This window comes from Saccopteryx leptura, chromosome 8, assembly GCF_036850995.1.
Source record: "Saccopteryx leptura isolate mSacLep1 chromosome 8, mSacLep1_pri_phased_curated, whole genome shotgun sequence".
NCBI classification, from domain to species: domain Eukaryota; kingdom Metazoa; phylum Chordata; class Mammalia; order Chiroptera; family Emballonuridae; genus Saccopteryx; species Saccopteryx leptura.
In genome coordinates, this window is record NC_089510.1 from 38851178 (window position 1) to 38869255 (window position 18078).

Here is an 18078-nt window from a genome sequence, read left to right on the forward strand (position 1 = left end):
TGTAATGACCAAGACAAAAACATCAGACCAAAAATCCAAATCTCTAACCAGTAGTATAAATGCTAGAAGCATAGATTGCCATGTATTAGGACCAGGCGTCATTCTCAGGATAGCGAGGACAGTTGTTGAGATAGTGCAGTTTCTCTTTCCAAATGGTACATATCTGCTGATCCAGCCTTCTGAATATATCCTCACCACTGAGCCCCTTGGAGGGTTCTTGAGGGACTCAAAAGCCTTAAGATAGCCTCAATATGTAGAAGTTAAAGCATTAGACCTTGGCATGGCAGGGTAACAGCAGAAAGCAGATTTGATGTCTAATATGACTATTCTAAACCCATGTTACATCTGTTAACTGCTAAAGTATCCTTCAGGAACTCAACAGAGAAGGCTGCTGTGGGGTAAGAAAAGTTAAATAAATTGCTTCTTTGTAATGTACTTGCTTTTTTGTTCATAGGTATAAAACTAGGCACTTAGCACTCTTGGACCTTTGATAAGGAGCTGAATCAGTACTCTTTTTGGTATTAAACTGACTTTAAGCAGGAAATATCCAATCTGAATAGATAGAAAATGCCACATGAAAGGGATTAGTGAAATTATATATACATAACACAGAGAGATACAGATAACAGGACAGCAAATCCCAGAGGGAAGGGGAGGGAGTTAGGGAGAGGGGGGCTAAGGGAGTATAAATAGGGGCATAGGGGTGGGGGGTGAGGGTGTTATATTCAGTATGTCACTTGAATCCATGTTAATATAATAAATTAAAATTAATTTAAAAAATTTTAAAATGCCACATGAGATGTTCAATTCATGGATCAAAGACCCCTATATATCTAAGGGATAACTGAACTACTTTTATGTGGCCTTTTGTAACTCTTGCAACCTTTGCTTCTTAACCTGTAAAATGGATTTATTACTATATATTATTTATAGATGTCCTTCTATTACTGATATTAAGAAGGTCCCTGAGGCTCCTAGAGGGAATTGAATTTTATCTTTTGGATATTTCTTCTCTTTCAAATTCAATAGACATAAAAATGCTTCACATCTTTAACAGGATGCCTGTCTTTTCAATCATAGTTAACAATGGTATTCTTGACAGTAAGTGCATCCTTTGCCACATTATTTGCATTTCTTTGAACCAGGAGTACATTGTGTATGATTGGGTCTGTACAGATTAGAATAGCACAGAGAGAGCCAATTTAAGGTTTAGGATGAGTGAGCCTGAGCGTTAGAGACATTCTGGCACACATGTACTACCTCATAAACCCCGCTGTTAAATTTGCAGTGGGTGTGATGGAATGTGCAGGTTAGGCACTCCGCTTAGGTACTTTACCCTTGTTAGGGCAAAATAAATTGTAAGGGCTCACATGCAACTCCCCGGGGAGTAAAGAACCAGAGGGAATGAAAAAGCTTTTCTGAAATCTGATAGTTATCCTCCTTGGTACCCTCAGATACACCAGTCATAAAGGCTAATACCTTTGCTGATTTTAGCTTTGTATGTTAATTAAACACATGCTTTTATTTAGGAAAAGGAAATCAGCATGGCTTTTAGCACATTCAAAATGGAATTGTTACTATAAACAAGACTTCTATATTCAGTTCATGGTTAAGAAGATGTGGTCAATGACGGGAAATTGCTGAAGATTAGGCTCATAATGCCATGTTTAGGAATTAAATATTTATTTTTATTAAAAATATTTCTATTGGAATCCTAAGGAGCAGGGAGAACGTGAGACTCTAGTGTGGAGCTCGGCTCTCGGAGCGTGGCTAGCGGTCGGCGCGATGGGTGGAGAGCAAGAAGAGGAGCGGTTCGATGGCATGCTGCTGGCCATGGCGCAGCAACACGAGGGCGGCGTGCAGGAGCTTGTCAACACTTTCTTCAGCTTCCTACGACGCAAAACAGACTTTTTCATTGGAGGAGAAGAGGGGATGGCAGAGAAGCTCATCACACAGACCTTCAGCCACCACAACCAGGAGGCACAGAAGGCACGGGGGGAGAAGAGAGCTCGGCAGGAGGCTGAGCGGCGGGAGAAGGCGGAGCGGGCAGCTAGGCTGGCCAAGGAGGCCAAGTCAGAGAGCTCCGGGCCCCAGATCAAGGAGCTGACTGATGAGGCAGAGAGGCTGCAGCTGGAGATTGACCAGAAAAAGGATGCAGAGAATCATGAGGCCCAGCTTAAGAATGGCAGCCTGAGCTCACCAGGGAAGCAGGAGGCAGAAGAGGAGGAGGAGGAGGATGAGAAGGACAAAGGGAAACTGAAACCCAACCTTGGCAATGGGGCAGATCTTGCCAATTATCGCTGGACCCAGACTCTGTCGGAGCTGGACCTGGCAGTGCCCTTCCGTGTGAACTTCCGGCTGAAAGGGAAGGATGTGGTGGTGGACATCCAGCGGAGGCATCTCCGAGTGGGACTCAAGGGCCAGCCTGCAGTCATCGACCGGGAGCTCTACAATGAGGTGAAGGTGGAGGAGAGCTCCTGGCTCATTGAGGACGGCAAGGTGGTGACGGTGCATCTGGAGAAGATCAACAAGATGGAGTGGTGGAGCCGCTTGGTGTCCAGTGACCCTGAGATCAATACCAAGAAGATCAACCCTGAAAACTCCAAGCTGTCAGACCTGGACGGTGAGATGCGCAGCATAGTGGAAAAGATGATGTATGGCCAGAGACAGAAGTCCATGGGGCTGCCCACTTCAGATGAACAGAAGAAACAGGAAATTCTGAAAAAATTCATGGATCAGCATCCGGAGATGGATTTTTCCAAGGCCAAATTCAACTAGCTCGCTTGCCTCCCTGAACTCTTGGGCTGAGCCTCCAGCAATCCACCTTTCTTTCCCATCCTTTCCTGGGACTTGGGCCTTAGAGCTGAGGCAGGTGTGGGACTGACCCAGGCATACAGCTGCCAGGGCATCATGGGAGAAGGGCTGGGGCCTTGAGGGGTCTTGTTTTCCCTAGTTGACCTACTGTTACACATTAAAACTATTCACCCCCCAAAAAATATTTCTATTGTTAAATAACAAACATTTTCACTTGATATGACATCCATTAGAGCAGTGGTTCTCAACTTTGTAGGGACATTAAAATCTCCTGGGGAGCTTTAAAAAATACTGACACCATGATTGTACCCAGATTCTGATTTATTTGGTCTGGGGTGTTGCCTGAGCAGCCAAGTTTTTAAAATATCCCTGGTGAATTAAAGAAAAAATAATTTTCATCTTTATTAAAATGCAATTGACTAGTAAAATTGTAATATGTTTAAAATATATAATATGATGATTTGCTCTATTTAAACCTGAAAGTATCCACACAGATTAATGCATCCTTCACCTCACAGTTATTTCTTTCTTTTTTTTGTGACAGAATAGTAATGATCTACTATCTTAACAAATTTAAATTATGCAATACAGTATAATCAATTATAGTCCCCATGTTATACATTAGATCCTCAGAATTTATTTATTTTTTAACTGATTGTGGTTTTTTTTTTTACCAATGTCTCCTATTTCCCCAACCCTTAACCCCGGCAACCACCATCCTATTCTGTTTTTATGAGCTCAACTTTTATATTTTAGATTCTACTCATATGTGATAACATCCAGTATGTCTTTTAATGTCTGACTTATTTTATTCAGCATAAAGCCTTCCAGTTTTGTCCATGTTGTAGCAAATCCAGGTTGAGGACCAGTGGATGAAAAGTGATTTGAAGCATTTAATTTAGAGTAAGGTGCCTTATTGACACAATGCTTTAAAAGTGAGAAATCATTTATAGCTGTATATTTTAATATGGCTATATTCTTCAAACTCAGAAGTGAATTGTGACTCAGAAAATAGTGACTCAGAAAATTGTCTAACACTTTTAAAGTTCAGGAACACTTGAATTAGATTAAATTTGTAATAGATTATATCTAGAAATATTGATTCACAGCTTAGTTTAAAATTATAAGGCATAGGTTTATAGAAATCTAGAATTGTATATATTTTGGATTTTATAGTATCTTTAAGAAAGTAAAACTTCTCAGCTTACATAATTAATAGATTTAATGAAAATATTTTCCTGAAGGCACTTACCAAGAACAAAAATATTTCTATATAATAAAATAATATTTGTTTTTTATTGGAAGGAAAAGATAATATTTGCTATATAGATGATAATAGCTGCTGAATGCTGATGAAGATTTGAGTGACTTGATTATAGTTAATTAAGAATTCAGGCATTTTTGAGACTCAAACCTGTTCTATATCAGAGGTGATGGGGATCATTCTGACACTTCAAACAATCTGTGGTTTGAGTGAAGTTCGTTGTAACTTTGAGGTAAAAAAAAGTCTTTGATGTAATTATTTCTCATTGCTTGGCTACTGGCACAAAGAATAAATCACTTCATTAAACCTTAAAACTCTATTCATCAAGCCTATTTAAAATGTCCATTAAAAAGCATTGTGGGTCACTTTTTCTTCTTCCAGAAACAAATCACCTTCCTCATCTTATCTTTGCTAAATCTGAGTGGGGAAAACTGTGAATATGGAAACTTATTTTTCATCCTCCAATAAGACAATAAAGCTCTAGGCTAGGTGTTCCTAGGTGTTCCTAATCTAACAGGGATCTATATCCATCATAGCATTGCTGAGGAAAAAGATATTATTGAGAGAAAACTATGTACCAGTTTACATGGGGAAATAGCCTGATGGTCGATAGACCTCATGATCTCTATGTTGCCAACAAACATGTGTTTTAGAACTAAAAATGGCAATTTTTGAGAGTGCAATTTCATAATATGAGAGGTCTGTGATTTATGGATAGTTATAAACAAACTCTATTCATTTTATAAAAGTCTCAGTAAGACATGTCACACGCCATTTTTCTACAGCTATCTTAATGTCCCCAAAATAAATCTCTAAGGACAGAGTGAATCTTTAAGGGTTTTCTTCTTTATTTTACATAATAAGTTCTATATTTCCTTTTTTCAACTTATGTGATAGTTAATTTTATGTGTCAACTTAAATAACTAAAGGCTGCCTAGATAGCTGGTAAACCAATATTTCTGGGTGTGTCTATGTGTTTTTTTCTGGAAGAGGTGAGCATTTGAACCATTAGATGATTGCACTCACCAATACAGGTGGCCATTATAACTCAACTTAGAGCCTGAGTAGAAGAAAACACAGAGGGTGAATTTGTTCTCTTTGCTTGGATTGGGACAGCCATCTTCTATTGCCCACAGACATCAGTTCCCCTGGTTCTTGGAATTTTGGATTGGGACTGAGACTCATATAATCAGCTCCTCTGGTTTTCACACCTTCAGGCTCAGACTGAGTTACACCACCTGCTTCCTGGTTCTCCAACTTGCAGATGGCAGGTTCTTGGACTTCTCTGTCAATTTTTACAGTAAATTTCTGCTTGAATATATTTATATATAGCCTACTGGTTTTGTTTCTCTGGGGAACCATGACTAAGACAACTTATGTATCATAAAGAAATAAAGGACCTTGAAAATCACACTGAATTTTCCTTTGGTGTTAGGCTGAAGCATATAAGTCTTGCATTTTGTAGGCACTTAACAGAGGTTTCTTTGAATGAAAAAAAGGAGAGTAAGCCATGACTGACAGCAATAAAAATAGAAAAATTTTTGATTACCAAAAAGGGACCTTCATCAACCTACTATTTTTCTTCTTTTAATGAGATCCAATCTTCACTATTCGTAACTGGATCATTCCTGAGAAATAACAAGGGCTCTCTGTACTTCTAATCACTAATTAACTCTAATTTACTTTATTCTTTCCTATAGTTGATGTGAGGATTTTAAATTGTCTTTCTCCCTTAGCATAATAAAAGTTAAAATTTGGGCTTAAGAAATCATGACATAATGACTTCAAGGATATATCATAAGCACAGCATATGGCATTTGTCTAAAATATAATTAAGAGCTATTCTGAGAGGGTGGGATAAGACACAAGTGCTCCTGAAACTTGATCTAATACTTTTTAGAACATGTTCCATCAACCTCTTGCTTGAATACCTGCTGGCCTGTGACAAAGACAGTGTTATGATTCTTACCACATCCTGTTTTATTTTTCTCTTCCTGGGCACATAAGATTATATTTTTTAAGTCTTCTTACATTGAGATCCTGGATTAACTTTTGGACAATGCATATAGATAGTCAGAATTGATTTCAGCTAGTTTCAAGCCTTACAATTAAAATATACTATATGATCCTATCTTTTCCCTTCTGAGTAACCTAGACACTATGTGTTCCAGATGATTTAGCTACATAATGTGAGGGGACCAAAGTCCTGAGTTATAACTTGAAGGAGAGCTTTTGAAGAGAACAACCTAGCTTTCATTGGTAATAAGAAAAAAAATATTGTTCTGTTAAGCCACTAAAATTTCAGTATTTCTTTGTTACTTCAGTAAAGGCTGCTCTATCCAGATAACTATGACAAGTTATGGGCTTCAGTACAAGTGTATTTTTATCTACTATACAAATCTCATTTGTCCCTCTATTTTCTATGGTGAAACAACCCATGACTACTTTTAATTATGAGGAACACTGAAATTTTTCTTATTTCTTAATTTTCTGTCTTGTCTTCATTTGAATTAGTTGTTGATTAACTTTGACCTTGAGCAAATGTCTCATGGGCTCTTTGCCTCAGTTTTCTCAATGAAATAGAAATAATGTTATTTCCCTATTTGTTACTCATGACTGTCAAAAAGATGAATGAGTTGATAATTATTAAGAAAGTAGTAGCATATAAGCATAGAAAATTATGTTGTTATTATGTTATTCCCATAAGAACCATAAGAAGTTCTTGCGCTGTAGATCTAGGAAAATGTTATGAAGATTTATTTTTTTAGTGATTTGTTTTTCTTTGTAGAATTGGAATAATTCTTTTGGGTTACATAGATAATTTACTTATCTTAAAACTCAAAGGCATCTTAATATGTCCACATGAATATTTGAAATGCTTCAGGCACTAATATTAAGAATGTTATGTCAGATAAAGTGATTGATATAAAGAAAAACGTAAGTGGCTTTTCATGCAGTTTCATATTACAATACAAATGTGCAATAAAGCTTAGCCTATGCATGAATGAAAAAGTTACAATACTTAAGAACTCAGTAAACCTTGTAAAAAATAATATGAATAAGGGTTGATCTTACAAGGAGACCGGACACATTAAACATTCAATTCTTTTATTTTAACTTTATTGGAGTAACATTGGTTAATATAATAAAAATTGAATTCTTAATAAGGCATATGTTATTTTTCTAAAACAGTGTTAATATTTAATCATAATTAGTTTTAGGCTTGGCAAATGTCCCTAGGTATACCAAGTCTAGCTGCCACCTACTGGGTGCTTGCACATTTTGTGTTTTTGGGTGGTATCTTCTCAGGGACTCATCAGGGTGAAGCCAGCAGAATTTATCAGGTCCAAACAGATCAAGATTTAGCCATAAATCTTCTCTGGTCAGTCATGCAAGAAAAAAAATTCCCCATGTGATACAGTCATGCAACTCAGTATGTCCCAGATTCTGCCAGGAGCTCAGCAAGGTGAGGCTACCAAGAGTTGGAAGGATGGGGCTAGTGGATGTTTCATTGGAGTGGAGGTTCCAGTCAGGCTTCAGGGAAGGTGGGCAGTAAGCTTTATTCCTTCCAACTCCCAGAGTCACACCACTCCATCTGTCTGGGACTTTGCCTTGATCTCAACATCATGAAGCCAGTAGGAGTTGGGTGAGTGGAGCCTGAAACCAGAGCCTGTATGGTGATCTAGCAGATTTCCTATGAGGGAGAAACCTAAGTCATGTTCACAGAAAACTGAAAGGAATAACTCCTGTCCCAAAGCCAGATAACTCAGTTACTGACACCCCCTGAATCTGCCCAAACCTCTATACCAGTGGTTCTCAAACTTTTAAAATCTTACAAATAATTGTAGGTGCACTATATACAAATTTCAAAGAAATATGGTATAATAATTAAGTCAAATATTAAAGAAAAAAATATAAAGTCCAAGTGTGCTTTTATGGCAATTAAATGAAATAAATATGACAAAATTAAATTTATTCTGACATTAAAAAACATTTTTATGTTACATTTTTTTGAGTTATGCTTTTTAGAATTTATAAAAAAAGAGGGGTTAAAAAATAAAATAAAACAACAAAAAGTTATCTTTTTATATATATAGATACATTCTTAGTAAGATTTAGTAAACTCGACAGGTCCCAGAAAAAATGTGTTAAGTTTTTTCATTCTTGTGTTTATGAGAAACATGAGCCTGATATGTCCTAGTGATTTCTACAATGTTTGGGCATATATTTGAAAGGCAAACTCTCATTTCCTTATTAATACATTGAAGAATTCCTCTTTTTACTCTTAATTGTGTTGAGGATAGAAAATCCTAATTTACATAAATAGGATTTTGAAAATTGTAGTAAAATGTTCAAAGCTTTTTTAGATATTGCTACACATTCTTCTTTTATAGAAATCCAAAAGGCTTCAAGAGACAATTCCTATGTTTAATCATCAATCCAAAACCCCCACTATTCATATCATCTTAACTTTACACCAAACAAAGGATAGAAGAAACTTGTCTTCAATCTTTCCGGGGAACATGGGGGGGTAGTGTAAACAACCCTGCTTAACAGCCTTTTGCAACCTAATCAGGGAATTGAGGTGGGGGGGGGTTGGGCAGAGTGTCAACTTACATCCAATTCCTCATACCTCTGTCCCCCAAAAATCTAAACTTCAAAAGCCCTGTTGGTTTTTTGGTCCCCAACAGGCATATATTTCTCTGGGATACCATAGGGCACACCTGAAAATTTTCTAGGGCACACCAGTGTACCCTGGTGCACACTTTGAGAACCACTGTTCTACACCCTGGCAAAGGCAGCTGGTTCCTCAGCAGGACATAAGCTCCATAGTATGGGGCAAGAGGGTTTCCACAGGGTGGAGCTATTGCTTTCCCAAGGCTGAATCCACATGGAAGGGAGTACTCAACCTAAGAAAGATGGCATCTGCAATATGGAAGAATGACTTAGCACAGGGATCCTGGTGGCTTTCCCATCAACTCTCTCCCAAGAGCCACAAACCACAGTCTATCTTCATGTGACTTAAATCTACTTTGCTCTTCTTCCACAGGAACCCAGGGTCAATGGCTGTGAATGAAATTTTGTGTTAGCTCTTTAAGAAGATGCTTGTGTCTTTAGGGAAATCCTGTCTCTCCCTGGCAGACAGAAACCTTGCTCCTTTTTACAGCCAAATATTATGTCAGTGCCTCTTCCCAGCTCTGATGGTCTAGTTGGGGTGGCCTGGCTTGACATTTAGACATCAGGCTCCTCAGAGGGTCCCCCCACCCACAGATGAGGTATCCCTCTAGAGTCTCTGGTCACTCATGGGAGTGGGGCCAGCCCTCTCGTGTCTCCACTATTTCTACCAGTCTCAGTGTAGCTTCCTGTATAAATGCTTGTGCATAAGACTTCTCTTCACCTAGTCTTTAGTTTGTCATTCAGGATGATTGCTCTATAATTTAGCTGTAATTCCAATTTGTTACTGGGAGAAGGTTAAGTGTGCCTTCCTACTATTCTGCTGCCATCTTAGATTCCAGGCCAATGCCTCTAAATTTGGAGAGTCTATCTCATCTCTACATTAGTCAAATAAAATATATCAAAATTTATTCTAATCACATTTTTCTCTTATTTTATGAAGAAGCATCATGATTTAAAAAAGTACTGAGTAAACTTGAATGCCAATCAAACTTAAAAGATAGGTGCATGAAAACAGTACATCCAGATTATTTAAAAAACATAAACACAAAGGAATTCAATTGTCAATAACCTTTAAAAATAAGTACAAGAACAAAAACAATCACTAATTTCTGAAAAATAAGAAATAAATGGCAGTGCCAACTATCATAATTATGGAATTAAGGCACAAGAAAAATGATTACACAAGTGAACTTTCTTTTGTTGTTACACTGACATTGTTATTCCATGAGAGGACTACAGATGTTGCTTTGAAATGCCAAAAAACCCCCAAAACAAACAAAAAACCTAAAAAACAACAAGTAGGTTGATCCCAATCAAATTATTTGTTTTAGTGAATAATTACTTTTTTAGAAAGTAGGAAGTATTATTTCACAAATTTATATTATTTTTCTCAATTCTTAGTTTGACAAACATATGAAAATTCTTAGTTTCCAAACACACTGAAAGCTAGCTATAAGAATATTTTAAAAGTCTGGTGTTTTTGATGACATCATATTTACTGGAAGTATAAAAAGAAGCAAGAGCTTTCTGAGTATCATAGGTGTAGTTGCAATAATAAATGAACGACAACAGGCAAGTATTTCTAGAGCAATGCATTACTGTTAGCAATGGTAGAAGCTGTATTTCTCTGTTCTATGCCTGAGGTTAAAAGGTTGAAAATTGGCATTAAGATTGTTGTGTCATTCCAGCTTTCTCTAAAATATAGGTTAATCTCTTGATTAACACAAAGAGAAAATAATATAAATCATGGTGTCAGTTTCCAGTGATAAGATTTAGTCATGTGAAGTTAGCATACTTTCTCAAAGATGATACAAGAAAATCTGGTAAAGAGGGTGAAAGTACTAGTGGGGAAAGAACATTCACAATCAAGTTACGTAATTATATGGTTATATACTGTTTCCCTTCAATTTCATGGAATTTTTTTATAATGCAAAACAATGCATTCAAATTTAGAAATCTATGTAATCCTATCATTTGAGAAATAATTTAGACCATTTAACAGTATTAAATAATAACTGTGAAGTAGCAAGTAATGTTGAGATGCTGATTTTTAAATGACAGAGTGGATTTTAGTTCTATCATTTACCAGCTGTGAGACTTACACTAAAATCTGTAACTTTTTTGGGTTTTAATGTCCTTTTCTGTAAAATGAGATTAAATTAGATTATAAAAAAGACATCCCAAAGGTTTAAAAAGCTATAAAATATATAAACATTAGAGTTATTAAGCTGTTATATCTTTCTTACATCAACTTTATAAGGGCCTGGGAGTGGCATCAGATGTTCAATATTGAATCTACTGAATTGCCTCTGAATTCCCATGTTGTATATATACCAAATGATTACAGCTATATACATCTGGTCTATAAATTATTGAGTTATCAACTCTGATGAACACTTTTTAGGTTTCCTAGATGAGCTCACATACTAAGACACAATAGAATTGGGTTTTATTTTCTCAGTTCTCAAAGACAATTTATAGTGAAAAAAATTAAGTCATTTTCTTCCTCAAAATAATAAAAATTGATTTCTTTATCCCAAATCAAACTTTCAAATTCCAGAAGAAATATTTAAAAGAAAGTTTTTAAATTTTATTGCATTGATAGAGAGTCAAGAAGACATCAGAACAATGGCGGTATGAAAGATACCCCTGAACACTCCCCTTGAAATTTCAACAAATTTAAAAGCTATAACATAGAGAATCAACCCCAGCTGGGCTCACAGGCTTGCTTGAAATATCTGTGTACCTAATGGACTAAAGGTGAGAGGGGTTGAGAAGGGTAGTGAAAGATAAATGCACTCACAGTGGACTCTGGGAAAGAGAGGCCCAGACTTTTAAGGTTTTTATCCCTGTGTGGCTCCGGAAAGGGGGAAACCTGGAATGTCCGACTTTTTGTCTGCTGGGGCTCTGAAAAGGTAGGAAGCTTAGACGTTCAGGTTTGTTTTTTTTCTACAGAGTCTATAGAAAGAGGAGAAGCCCAGAGTGACATGCTTTCCTTCTGCCGAGAGAGTAGTGGTGAGATTGTGGGGCAGAAGAGGAGTTCCTAAAACAAAGATGCAGCAGAATCAGTAGTCATTGCCAGTGTTCCTGCAGTCTGCCACCAGTCTGCAATTGGTACAGAAACAGAGAAAACAAAAAAAGTGGCACCCCAACCTCATAGATCTCACCTCCCTCACATTGCAGAGTACAGAGAGTAGCAGAGACAGACCCCACAGCTAACCAACTCTCCAGAGCCACTCTCCTTCTGGAAGGATAGTGGTGTTCCATGTCTCGTTCACTTTTCTGTTGAGATATGGTGAGGAGTGTCAAGAGGCTTGAGATCACCATTACTAAAGTGTAAACCTTCATAATACACCCAACCCATCAGTGCAACTTCAGCCTTGCCTACATCATGGAGACAGCAACGTCTCAGTAGATGTTAGCCCAGGAATTCCATGAACTAAAAATTTGTAATAAAGTACCACTTACTGGAAGAAAACAGAAAAACCCCTTAAAACTGAAAATTTTTTTGAATTTTATTTTATTTAATTATATATTTTTATTATAATTTTGGATTTTTTGTTTTTGATTATATTTTTGCTTTTTGTTTCTTCTAGTTTTTTATTTATACTTGTCATTTTAAAAAAAGTATTTACTTTTCATTGTATTTTTCATTTTTATTATTTTAGCTGGTTTTTTTTATAGAGTTCTTAACAATACTGTTCTCAAATGCCACCAAGAAAAAAGAAATTGAGTAACATAGCTATTAAAGTTAAACAAAGGCCCTGGCCAGTTGGCTCAGCGGTAGAGCGTCGGCCTGGCATGCGGGGGACCGGGGTTCGATTCCCGGCCAGGGCACATAGGAGAAGCGCCCATTTGCTTCTCCACCCCCGCCCCCCCTTCCTCTCTGTCTCTCTATTCCCCTCCCGCAGCCAAGGCTCCATTGGAGCAAAGATGGCCCGGGCGCTGGGGATGGCTCCTTGGCCTCTGCCCCAGGTGCTAGAGTGGCTCTGGTCGCAGCACAGCGACACCCCAGAGGGGCAGAGCATCGCCCCCTGGTGGACAGAGCGTCGCCCCTGGTGGGCGTGCCGGGTGGATCCCGGTCAGGCGCATGCGGGAGTCTGTCTGACTGTCTCTCCCCGTTTCCAGCTTCAGAAAATTACAAAAATACAAAAAAAAAAAAAAAAAGTTAAACAAGTAATTCAGAAAGAAAATGAAAAACATCTAGAAATCAATAACAATCATTGGAAACCTTGGGTTAAATTATAGAAAGATAATTAAAAATTGAGGTGCTGAAAATAATGAGATGTGAGAAAATTGTCTTAATAGGCAATTTAAAAAACTCAAAAATCAAATTAATGAACAAATGAGTACTTGACCAAAGAGACTGAAATTAGGAAAAAAATCAAACAGATATGAAGAACTTAATACATCAATTGAAAACTAGGTTAGCAAGTTATAGCTAATAGAACAGGCCAGATAGAGGAGAAAATCAGTGACATCAAAGACAGACAACTACAGATACTACAGAAAGACAAAGAGAGAGACTCATGAAATTAAAAAAAAAAAAGAGCTTGACAAGAATTGTCTGACTCCATCAGAAAAAAACAACAACTATATAAGATATGGGTATATCATAAAAGGAGAGAAGGAGAAGAAAATGGAGAGGATATTTTAACAAATTGATAATTTTCTAAGCCTATGGAAAGATTTATATCCTCAAATTCAAGAAGCAAACAGAATTCTGAGTTACCTCAAACCAAACAAACCTTCTGCAAGGCGCATTATAATAAAGTTGTCAAAAATCAATGAAAAAGAAAGAATCCTCAAGGCAGCTATGGAAAAGAACATAACATATAAAGGAAGGCCCATTAGGTTATCATCAGACTTCTCAGCAGAAACTGTACAAGCCAGAAGAGGATGGACCCAAACTGAAAGAGGAATTACCAGCAAAGAATACTAAATACATCAAAATTAGCCATTGAATATGAAGGAGAAATAAAAATATTTGCAAACATACAGTAGTGTAGGAAATTTATCACCAGAAAACCCAACTGCAGGAAATACTCAAGGGGGTTATTCGACCAGATACAAAGAACAAAACAAATCAAAACTACACATAAAGGCTCTAACAAGTTTGCAAGAAAAAAAAGGATAATCTGTGACAACCATAAGTTAAAAGGGGATAGGATAAAGATCTGCAGTAGCAAAGGAGGATAGAGTGCAGAAGCACTCATAAGACAAAGGACTTCTGTACATATGAAAATTTTTCTCTTAATAACCTAATGGTAACCACCCACAAAAAACACTAAAACACCTAGCTTAAAAAAAGAAGAAACATGGGAAAGAAATATAGAATACTAACAAACAAAAACAAAAAAGAAGAATCAAAAGAAACACAGAGGTACCAGAAAACAAAAAATAAAATGGTTATAGAAAATAAATATCCTAGAGATGACGTCAGAGTAATGGCGGGGTAGGAAGCGATACCAATAAATCTCCCCCAAAACTCAACAAGATCTTCAACCAGAAACAGAAAAACCTATACTTGGAGCCTCCAGAAGCTTCGCAATACACCCAAAGGTATGGTCGAGTGAAAAATTGGCTAAATATATAACCAAACACCGAAGGAAATAGGGAGTAAGAAATGCTCCGCCTTCCTCACTAACCTAAACAGGGCGGCTTTCTCTGGTAACTGTGAATATAGAAACTGAGGCGGGCAAAGGGGGTGAATAGATCCAGGCCGTGGCACAAACGGCCGAACCAGGCTGTGGCACGGAGATCCAAGCCGAGGAAAAACTGATCCTGTGGCAACCCGGGCAATACAAGCTAACACTCACGCCAAACCCAAACAAAGAAAGACAAGCGGGGCGGCCATTTTCCCCGGTAGCCTGGTTGGCGTGCGCGCAGTTAGCAGGTGAGAGATTTCTTCCTAGGGCCCGAGAGTGGGTGCCCGTGTTGCCCCATGGAGAGGCAGGTTCAGAGGCCTTTCTGTGGGCCGAGGGCAGAGTCTCTGGGCAGCCCCAGCGCCCTGGGAAAGCCACGCACGGGAGGGAGTGAGAACTAATTCCAACAGTGGAGATTTTCCGTGCTGGAGGGGTTTCACTCGGAGGGAAACGCGGCCGGCCTCATACTCTGGTTTGCGCGCGCAGATAGTGAATGAGAGATTCCTCTGAGTGCCTCGGCAGTGCGCGCCCGTGTCATCGCACAGAGGGGCAGAGTCAGGGGCCTTTGTGTGGGTCAAAGCAGAATCTCGGGCCGCCCCAGCGCCTTGCAAAAGCCGCGCACGGGGACGGAGCGAGACTCAATTCCAACGCTGCAACTTTTCCCTGCGGTTGGGGGTTTCACTCAGAGCGTGAGACTGCTGGCCGGATATCCTGGTCTGCGCACGCAGCTAGTGAGTGAGAGTTTCCTCCAAGCGCCCCGGAAGTGGGCGCCCGCCTGTGTTACTGGACAGAGTGGCAGACAGAGCCAGAGGTCTTTGAGTGGGTGGAAAGCCCGCCTGATTATGCTAGCAGCTCTGACTGACTGAGCCTTACCCAGAGCCCTGTGCTGAGTGGAAATAGAGTGAGGAGTTGCCAGCTCTTTGAGCCTCTTACTATCCAGGCAGAGGCAGCAGCAACCCCATAGCTGGATTATCAGGCTACTAATTGAGGAAGGAAAGACTAGGAGAAAGGCTCCAGGAACACGGACTCTCTCACTGTCGGAGCCTATAAATGCTAATGAGCCTCGACTGCCAACGAGACTAAAGCACAATACATGACATCGCCATAGAGACTTATCAACTGCAAATCTCTACCTGAGCGTGCCAAAGGGGCAGAACCCGGGGTACAGAGTCACCGACCAGGAAGAGGGAGAGAAAAGAAAAAGCAAGAAGATAACCTCTCAAAATCAAGAATAATCTGCAGACTCTATAACCTATCCCATTTTATTATATTTGTTCATTTGTTTCTCTTATCTTCATTCTTGATACTTTTTTTCCTCCTCCAATTTGGCCGATTAACTCTCTGCCCGTCTTACTCTCTCCTCTCCTTGAACTACACTACACATAAGTGTTACATCTCCCATTATCTTTTCTCTTCTCTTCCTTTCTCTCTATGAGGGTTGCACTCCAAAACCTTTAACTCTCTCTCTCTCTCTCTCTCTCTCCTTTCTTTTTTCTTCTTTTAGTGGTTCCCTCTTTTTTTTTTTTCTCTCTCTCTCTCTTTCTTTTCTCCATCTATATTAGTTTCTTCCTTTCTCCTTTACATCTCCTCTCATTCAAACCTCAATAACAAACAAATTATCTTATCTGGGACTCAAACTTATGTTTGTGGCATTTTGGGGGGTTTTTACTTCACCTTTTTAACTCACTAGCAGTGCTCCCATCCCTGGCTCTCCATTTTATCTAGTTCTTGTTCCACTAAATACAATAGTAATTTTTTAATTTGTCTCCCCATTTTTCCGTTTTCCTCTTATTCCTCTCATCATAACTCTTAGACAACCAACACCTAAAAGCAAATCATTTTAATCTTGACCCAAATTTTTTCCTTATTTGCTTTTTGTGGGTCCATACGCTCTTTTTTTTTCTTTTTTCTTTTTTTCGTTTTTCTTTTTTTTTCTTTATTCTTTTTTTTCTTTTTTTGCCCCTTTATTACTTTTCCCCAATTCAGGCCCTCCATCACGGGCATTGTTTGTTATAATTCACAGTTCACCACAAGATTTTCTCAAGAAAGAGGGGAGAGGAGAGGAGAGGAAAAAAGGAGGGGGGAATAATTTCCTTTTTTAAAAATTTTTATTTTATTTTTTTTTTCTTTATTTCATTATTAATTTTTTTTAAAAAAACAACTCTTTTCGATTTTTTATTTTTTTTATTATTTTTTTAACTTTTTATTCTTTATTAAATCTCATTAATACTATCAACAAAACCACCCTCAGATGCCATTAAGGAAGAGAAAATCGAATATCATGGATACAAAAGAAAGAGAGGTAACACAGCTAGATGAGGAAAAATCTATGAGGAAAAAATTTAATATATTGGAAACCTTGGAGCTAAATGACAGAGAATTCAAGATAGAAATCCTAAAAATCCTCCGAGATATACAAGAAAACACAGAAAGGCAATTTAGGGAGCTCAGAAAACAACTCAATGAACACAAAGAATATATGTCCAAGGAAATTGAAACTATAAAAACAAATCAAACAGAGATGAAAAACTCAATTCATGAGCTGAAAAACGAAGTAACAAGCTTAGCTAATAGAACAGGTCAGATAGAAGAGAGGATTAGTGAAATAGAAGACAAGCAACTTGAGGCACAACAGAGAGAAGAAGAAAGAGACTCAAAAATTAAAAAAAATGAGATAGCCCTACAAGAATTATCTGACTCCATCAAAAAGAATAACATAAGAATAATAGGTATATCAGAGGGAGAAGAGAGAGAAAATGGAATGGAGAACATACTCAGACAAATAATAGATGAGAACTTCCCAAGCCTGTGGAAAGAACTAAAGCCTCAAGTTCAAGAAGCAAACAGAACTCCGAGTTTTCTTAACCCCAACAAACCTACTCCAAGGCATATCATAATGAAATTGACACAAACCAACAGCAAAGAAAAAATTCTCAAGGCATCCAGGGAAAAGAAGAATAGAACATATAAAGGAAGGCCCATTAGAGTATCATCAGATTTCTCAGCAGAAACTCTACAAGCTAGAAGAGAGTGGACCCCAATATTTAAAGTCCTGAAAGAGAGGAACTTTCAGCAACGATTACTGTACCCATCAAAGCTATCCTTCAAATATGAAGGAGAAATAAAAACATTCACAGATACAGAAAAGATGAGGGAATTTATCATCAGAAAACCCCCACTCCAGGAATTACTAAAGGGGGTTCTCCAATCAGATACAAAGAACAAAAAAAAAAACAGAGCCACAAGTAAAAGCTCCAAGAAGAACACAATAAAACCAAATTTAAACTGTGACAACAACAAAAGAAAGAGGGGGAGAAGATGGAGGTTAACAGTAGCAAAGGACGATGGAATGCAAAAGTACTCACAAAATAGATCGCTACAATGAACAGGGTAGGGACCCTTTTCATTACTCAAAGGTAACCACCATTGAAAGAACCACCACAGAAGCACATGAGATAAAAAAGATAGCAACAGAGGAAAGATGTATGGAATACAACCAAATAAATCAAAAGATAGAAAAATGAAAGAGAAGGATCAAACAAGACACAAAACTAACAGAAAGCAAGATATAAAATGGCAATAGGGAACTCACAAGTGTCAATAATTACACTAAATGTAAACGGATTAAACTCACCAATAAAAAGGCACAGAGTAGCAGAATGGATTAAAAAAGAAAAT

The 18078-nt window shown here is 38.0% G+C and overlaps 1 pseudogene; it reads left to right on the forward strand.

The window, feature by feature from the left end:
* The first annotated feature begins 1716 nt into the window (after nucleotides 1–1716).
* LOC136379580 (nuclear migration protein nudC pseudogene) lies at nucleotides 1717–2996 on the forward strand (annotated as a pseudogene).
* Nucleotides 2997–18078: the final 15082 nt, after the last annotated feature.